The sequence below is a fragment of the Hipposideros armiger genome, unplaced genomic scaffold (genome assembly GCF_001890085.2).
Source record: "Hipposideros armiger isolate ML-2016 unplaced genomic scaffold, ASM189008v1 scaffold_76, whole genome shotgun sequence".
Lineage (NCBI taxonomy): Eukaryota > Metazoa > Chordata > Mammalia > Chiroptera > Hipposideridae > Hipposideros > Hipposideros armiger.
The window spans coordinates 598,368-605,836 of NW_017731426.1; the positions used below are offsets into that span (position 1 = coordinate 598,368).

A 7,469-nucleotide genomic window follows, 5' to 3' on the forward strand; every position below is an offset into this window, starting at 1 on the left:
GGGATGGGAAGTGACTGCTAAGGGGCATTGGGTTTCTTTTGAGGGTAATGAAAATGTTCTGGAATTAGAATAGTGGTGATGATTGTACAACCTTGTGAATATACTAAAAACCATGGAACTGGACACTTTAAAATAAAGAACTTTATGGTATGTGAATTACTTCTTTTTTAAAGGCTGGGTTAAAAAAGTACTTGAGCATGTTAATTATCAATGCAATAGTTATATCCTAAAACCGAAAAACACATTACATAATCCACATTTCAAATTCAGTCTCAGTTAAAAACGCGCTGATTTATTTCTGATTAATGATTAGTTTTCCCTAATTTGTGCTAAAAAAAACACTTTATGGTAGTTACAAATTTATAACTTAACCATGTCTAATAAATAATTTGAGACAAAACAAATGAAACTCCAAATAAGACTATTAATATCATGAAAATTCACATCTTTTTATACTGCTCTAAATGTACAATTTAGAATACCTAATACGTACAAAACTCTGGTTACATGGTGGTATATAAAGGAAAATCTATTCCTGAAACATTTTTTAACAAAGAGCTGTTGTCTTCACTGGCATAAATCAAGAAGCTGTTACAAATAAATACCATATAATGTGTACCTAAGAGTTCATGCTAATGAAGTTCAGCTGTTAGTTTTCTCAGACTGGCACAATACAGTATCTTTTAATGGACATGTGGATATACATAGATTACACCTCTATATCCTATACTTGATGTGGTTTTGGTCCAAGAGTAATAAAGTAATGACTAACCGAGGTAATTGGAGAAAATGGTCCCTTGGTCAAACATACATATTGATAAAGGTATAGTTGTCCATCTGGGTGACTATTTGAAAAATATGACTATTGCTGATCATGTTCACCTCTGCATTTTTATTTTTACTGAGAATATAATCAATAACTTGATGCCTAGTATCAATTAATAACTTAAAATTTCACTTAATTAATGTGTTTTTACCTAAAAATATGATTTCACTTTGTATCCCCCATCTCCTGGCCCTTCCAAGTAAGGTACCATAGAAAGCAAAATTAGCAAGTTACATTACAGCTAACAGAATCGCAGCACTGAAGTACGGGTAATTTTCACCACATAGAGCCCAGGCACATTTTAATATTTTCCAGTCCCACAGCCGAATTGTCTTTAACCTTTTGTGAGGTTAACACAGTTTGAGAAACAAAACCATATGCTAATAATATCAAGTAACACAGTTTTCCTTGTATTTATAATGAATTCTATTTTAAATGAATGATTTCAAGGACAAATATACTATTCTTAGGTTGCCCAGTCCATGTATCTGACTTAATTTCTAAGTTATTTACATGGAGTAGTGTTCCATTCACCAAGATGGGCTCATTTTATAGAAGATACATAATGACTTTCATACAAAGAATAGTGAAACACCCAATGCAAGAACTCAGAATAGCATTTACCCATCCCACAGGGAGATAAGTCCATCCAACTGAATAATTTTAATTGTTGTAAACAAGTAAAACAATAATAAAATTCCTCAATTAGGCAATGTTTTGCTAAAATTATTTTACCCATACTTAACTCTTAAATAAGTAAATGAGTATCACAATCAACTGAGCTGTTTATACTGTAGCTTATTTATAATAATCACCTAAAACAGTGTTAAAGTTACAATCCTTTAGAAGGTAAAATAAGTTTAGTAGATAGTGGCCATTTTGTTTATATAAAACAAAATGGAAAATATCAGAAGTCAAAGTATTTCACGGAGCTTTTGTTTCAGTTGCAGAAGAGTCAAAAAGCTTAAAAACCGCTGGCCTAAAACAACTGACTGTCTAAAACAGTGCCTGGACTTAAATGTTTTACTGGTCTATCCTGAGCATTAATATTTCTATTAATTTAGCTATCTTAACACATTGAGGACCGGGCATTTAAATTGTTTAAATGCATGTTCCCAGGGTTTAAACCATTGAAATCAACTTTTATACTGTGTTTCTTTGAAAATTTTTAACAAATTCACTGTTTTTGTGAACTGAAATTTTCAGAAAATACTCACCAAAGACCTAGTAGTGCTTGAGGGTGTGATACCTCTGGAAATATCTCCCTTTTGGAGTGGCATTCTAAGTAGAACTTGCAGATGTACCCAGTTTCTCTTCTTTTTTTGTGGGCAGCACAAACATGGTGCCTCCTAACAGGGTATTTTCTTTTACCCCATTCGCTTCCAACAATTTTCTCTAGCACATGTTTGTGCATATCACCCAAAAGTCTCCCAGGGGGTCCTCATGAGGCACACGAGGGGTTTGGGTTGATGTTCCTGGGCGGGCTGCGTCTGTGTCTGTGTCTGTGTCTGAGTCTATCTCCACCTTATCTGTAGCCCAGTCTTTTGCCACTTGTAGCAGAAATTCTTCAGATCTCATTTTTGATGTAGGGTTTAGTTTTTAATAGATTTGAAAATAATTGAAAAGTGCACAATTTGTAAGCCAAAATGCAGCTTTCTTTGGCCACTTCACTGTTTTTCTTAAGAAGGAATAATGAGACAAATACTGATCTGCCCTATCAACACCCTTCATGAACATATTATACTGAAAAATACAAATAGGCTTTTTCTTTACTTCTTCATTTCTCCATGGGACATCAACCACTGTTGAATTGTGAATTGTGAAAATCATGTTAACAACACAAGTATCCCTCCAGGGTTAAAGAAAAATTTCACCCTTTCTCCTGAATGTGGTTTCGCCACGTTTCAGGACTGATTCGTTTTTCATTTCTGGAGGAAGAGCCCTAATCACTCTGATTGTTCCACATACTCTAACTTGCCTTGAAAGTAGAGTTTCAGCAATTGTCGCATGATTGTAATAGTTGTCTTGGTAGAAATGGTATTTTTTTTTTTAATTGGGTAATTGGGGAAGGGGAACAGCATTGGGAAATCGGGAAGGGGAACAGACAAGTTGCTGTCCTTTTGTTCTTCAGTCTAGTTGTGGAAGACATTGCTTCACTGGCCCATGTTGGTATTATCACTGAGCTCTTCCCGGGTGAGGCAGTCGCTCGCCAGCCATCAGACGGACACTCACGGAGGCTCACAGCAGCTGCCAGCCACTCACAGTAGCTTACGGCAGCTGCCGGCCAGCCCCACTGCAGCCTACACCATTGTCAGCGACTCACAGCAGCCCAGCTTGAGCTGTTGTTCACCATCTTACCTGCAGAGGGCGCAGTGTCACTGGCCCATGTGGGATCCGAACTGGTGCCCTGCTGCTTAGAGCTGGTGTCCCAAGCCAACTCCTAACCAACATGCCACTCGGCAGGCCCCAGACCTAGTAATTTTGATCAAGATAAACACAAATCTGTGTCACCGGTCCACAATGTGTTAATCACAGCAACCAACTAATCAAAGTCTACTATTCCTGTGCACTGTGCCCTGTATTGTTCCTTTGCAAACATTATCTCATCAGTTCCCACAGTAATCTTATAAGGTATCATCCTCATCTAACAGGAGAGGAAACTAAGCTAACTAAGCAACTTGTCCAAGACTACATAAAGTGGTAGAAAATTCAAACTTGGTTTTTTTGTAAACAAAGCCCATACCTTTCTACTATAACACCCCTCTTTATAATCTTCTCTGAATGTAAATTTGCCATGAAATTTCCATGATGAAAATGGATTTCCTCAGCCCAAAACAGAACTACAACCTGAGTTACTTGTTTTTCCAACAGGTTCAAATTATAAGTTCACATAAAATATTTCCCATTTATATACCCCTTCACAGGATCTTTTTTGATATTCAAAAAAAGACAGTCCTTTCTGATAGCTGAAACACATATAACTATATGGAAACAGTATTTCTGATCAGCAAATGGAAAAACCTCCAATTAAAGCAAAAATGAAAAACTGAAAAACTGAATTACGGGAAATCACTGTTAGGCCTGAATCTAACAATGAGCTGAAACTTTAAAGTTTCATAACCAATCAAATTATTCCCTAGCCAGATGAGCAAACCTTGGGCCAAGTAAGTAAGGTGGGATGAAAGTATCAGATTCAACTACAGTATATGAAACTGTCATCAAATATCCATTCACATGAATCAACCCAATGCTTTAAGGGTTATCTAGTCCTGGTTCTTTCCCAGTTTGTTGCTTGGAACAAAGATTCAACAGAATGTAAAAAGGATTTATGAAAAAATTCGAGTTTGGGAAACAGTGGATTAAACAAAGTTTAAATTGGTCTTTCTACCTTAGGATATCTCAGAGCCCTCAGTGTGTAAATATGAATTATGGAATTTCCAAAAGAAGGATTAATTATCCTAATGAACATAATAAGGTGTACAGAGATTAAGTGAGTTATCCGAGGTCACACAGCTAGCTAATGGCAAACTTAGAATCAGAACCTAAGTCTCCTGATTCCCACTCCAAACTTCCTTCGACCTCCCCAAGACCTCATCATACCTAACATTAAAAAAAAACAACTTTTCCAAAGGTCACATCTATAAAAAGACAGGAAACACTAGTGGCTTGTCCTGACAGTTTTTACCATCACCCCACCAAAACAAGTAACAAAAAAAAGGTAAAGAGCAAAGAATTTTTATAAAACAACAAAAGCCTCCTCAAAGTAAGCTGGACATGGTACTTACAGGTTATACACTCTAATGGTATTCTAAAACATATATTCTAATAAAATATTCCCTCTAGAAAATCAGAGATATAATTTTTTCTAATCAGTACCTAGATGGAACTAAGAGAATGGTAAAAATAACAACCTAGATTGTGAGGTCCATTAGAGCAGCGACCATGTCTATTGTGCTCACCACTATACCAGAGCCTGATACACAGTAGGTATTCCATACATATTTGCTAAAAGAATGAACAATCAATCCCTGCTTTACCATTAGATATTGATCAAGTTATAATCTGAATCTGAGTTTCCCCACTTGCAAATGAAGCAGTCAGACCAAAATGATCAAGATCTCATCTACTTTTAAGAATTCATGAGTCTTATACAAATTAAATCTCAAATCCCCAGCATTCGAGGCTATGTCCACAATCAATCAAAAACTGTAACAAAAAATAACATTCGCAGGTCACTTCATATTCTTTATTTCATTTAATACACCCAATAAACCTGCACATTAGAGTGGTATTATTACCCACATTTTACAGGTAAAAAAACTGAGGCGAGAGAAATTGACTGCCTAGACAAAAAACACAAAGTTATTTAGTAAAGCATGGACTTTAAACCCAAGATTTTAGGGTTAAAATCTCCTACTTTTTCCATTACACCCTGTCCTCTGATAATAGGGATGGAGGTGCAACCTAGATGATGACAGCATTATTCCCTGACTTTCAGCTATTAACAGGGCTACAGGACAAAAGGTTTCCCAAACTCTCATCATCCCATCTTCCCAGTTACAGCTCCAACTCTTCAGTGAAGAAAAAGGACGTTAATACAACAAATTAATCACATTTTTCTCCTTGGAGCCCAAGGATCACTAATATCACTATTATAACAGAGGATGACATTATCAAAAAATAAAAAGTTAAATTATGAATAAAAATCTTTCACAATCAAAAGACAGTTTTAGTTCAAATAATATGTATTCACAGTTAAGTACTGTTACATTCAAAGACCACTTTATGCCATTATTATGTTACATTTAAAATGAAAGCTCCACTTTTGGAAACTTTGTTTGGTAGTGGATATGAGGCCATTTAAACTATTAACTCTTAGGTCTTGTTACATACAATACTACCATACTTCAAAATACTACTCCAAGTTCAACTTCTCTTAATTCCAGTAATGAACAAACCCAACTCTAGGCTCAAAGTTGGTGTTAAAATAAACAAATGGCATTTACATCACACACTTCCCCTCCAAGAAATACAACTGGGCAACCAGAAGCATCCTGGGTTATGGATTTAGATTTCCCCAAGACTTTAGCCAATCAGCTGACTCCCACATTGGTTAACTCTATTAATTTTGTCTTAAAATATATACATATTCTATGTCAAATATAATTGTTTCTCACAGCTATGGCAAAACCCCCTTTCAACAGGGAGTATGCTATAATAAACATATACTTATTAAACCTCTCAAGTGCGTAACACCACATTAAATCTTCTGCCAAGAAAATTAAATGAGCATTATCTTTCTGGGGTTTACATGTGGAAACAGTTTGGAATATGCTTAGTGAGTCCTAATTAAGTATAAGTAGATAAAACATGCAAACATCATAATCCTGCAGAAGAGTAAAGAAAAACAATTCTTCCTCAAAAAAAAGGTCACTTATGCTCATCCAAACTAAATACATACATACAGAAATGGCACACCTGGCTCATTTATATCACAAGATCGTTAGTTAGTATCATGTTCTATAAATTCACTAAGTTCTAGAGGCTTAGCAAAAGTTTAGCTTATTAAATTAATAGCTAAAAAGCTCCACAGATTGAAGGGGTCCCACGCCTTAAAAGAACTGACCATGAACGGCAAGTGAGAATTTTAACAAAACCAAAGCTACAAGCCATTGCATCAATCAGGATTTAAATTCCTCTCCTGGTAAATGCTCAACAGCATCAGACTCCTCACCACTTCAACACTGATAAGTTTGAGGAGAGCTGTTGATATCTTGCGGGCCAGTCAAACCTTAGTGAACTGTCACAAAATAAAAGTCACTGCCTATGTGACAGTTTTGCACGCCAATTCAAAAAAGCCACAGGACCATCGAATGTATGCGATTCTCAGAGCAAATTATATAGAATAGCCTATGTTATTTACCAAAGTGCCAAGCAGTCCCCAGGGGAGCGCAGCAAATGATAACTTAGGTCCCAGGACAGGCTCCTTTTCACACAAGGATGACTTTCCCAGTTAGTGCCAACTGTACACTCGCATGCTCCGAAAATAGGGGCAAGTCCTGAGCACTAGGGGTTACAAGGGCAACGTTTCCATTTTATTATGAGCTGAAGCGAAGGAGCTTCCCAACGCTGAATCGCTCGACCTACAACCTCGGAGTCACTTTCCAACTGTGCTCTCCCCAGAATCATTATATTCCCAACGGAAGCCAATTATTAGTTGCAACAAGACCTGGAAAAAGAGTAAGAGGACTCTAAAAGTTCACCTAAGAGACACAGAAAAAGGTGGGGGCTTCGAGGAAGAAGACCAACGTTGTTAAATAAAGCATCTTGGGCTCCAACATTCTGAAAGCCAAAATACATACAAAGCCCCTTCGCCCTGATGACTGCAGGCAGAAAGAGACACACAGAACCTCAGTCACTCCGACAGCACGGGGCTCCGGGGGTTCACCGAGACCAGCAGCCCGGGCTGAGGCTCTGATCTGTCCAGAGAAGGTCTGTAAACCTAGGCAGGGGTCTGCATTGTGGCCAGACGGAGCGCACAGCCCCTTTTCCCGGGCCCCTTTCCCTCTCCTTCCCCACCAGCAGGCCTCTCCTCGCTCCTCTTCTCCTTTTCCTCCCTCCCTTCCTCCCTCCCCTCCCCCCC

The 7,469-nt window shown here is 37.6% G+C and overlaps 1 protein-coding gene across 2 annotated transcripts in view; it reads right to left on the minus strand.

Annotated features, from left to right (window-relative positions):
• The window catches only part of LRP6 (LDL receptor related protein 6), a 133,798-nt gene that overhangs the window by 125,875 nt on the left and 454 nt on the right, over window positions 1-7,469 (minus strand). The window lies entirely within an intron of this gene.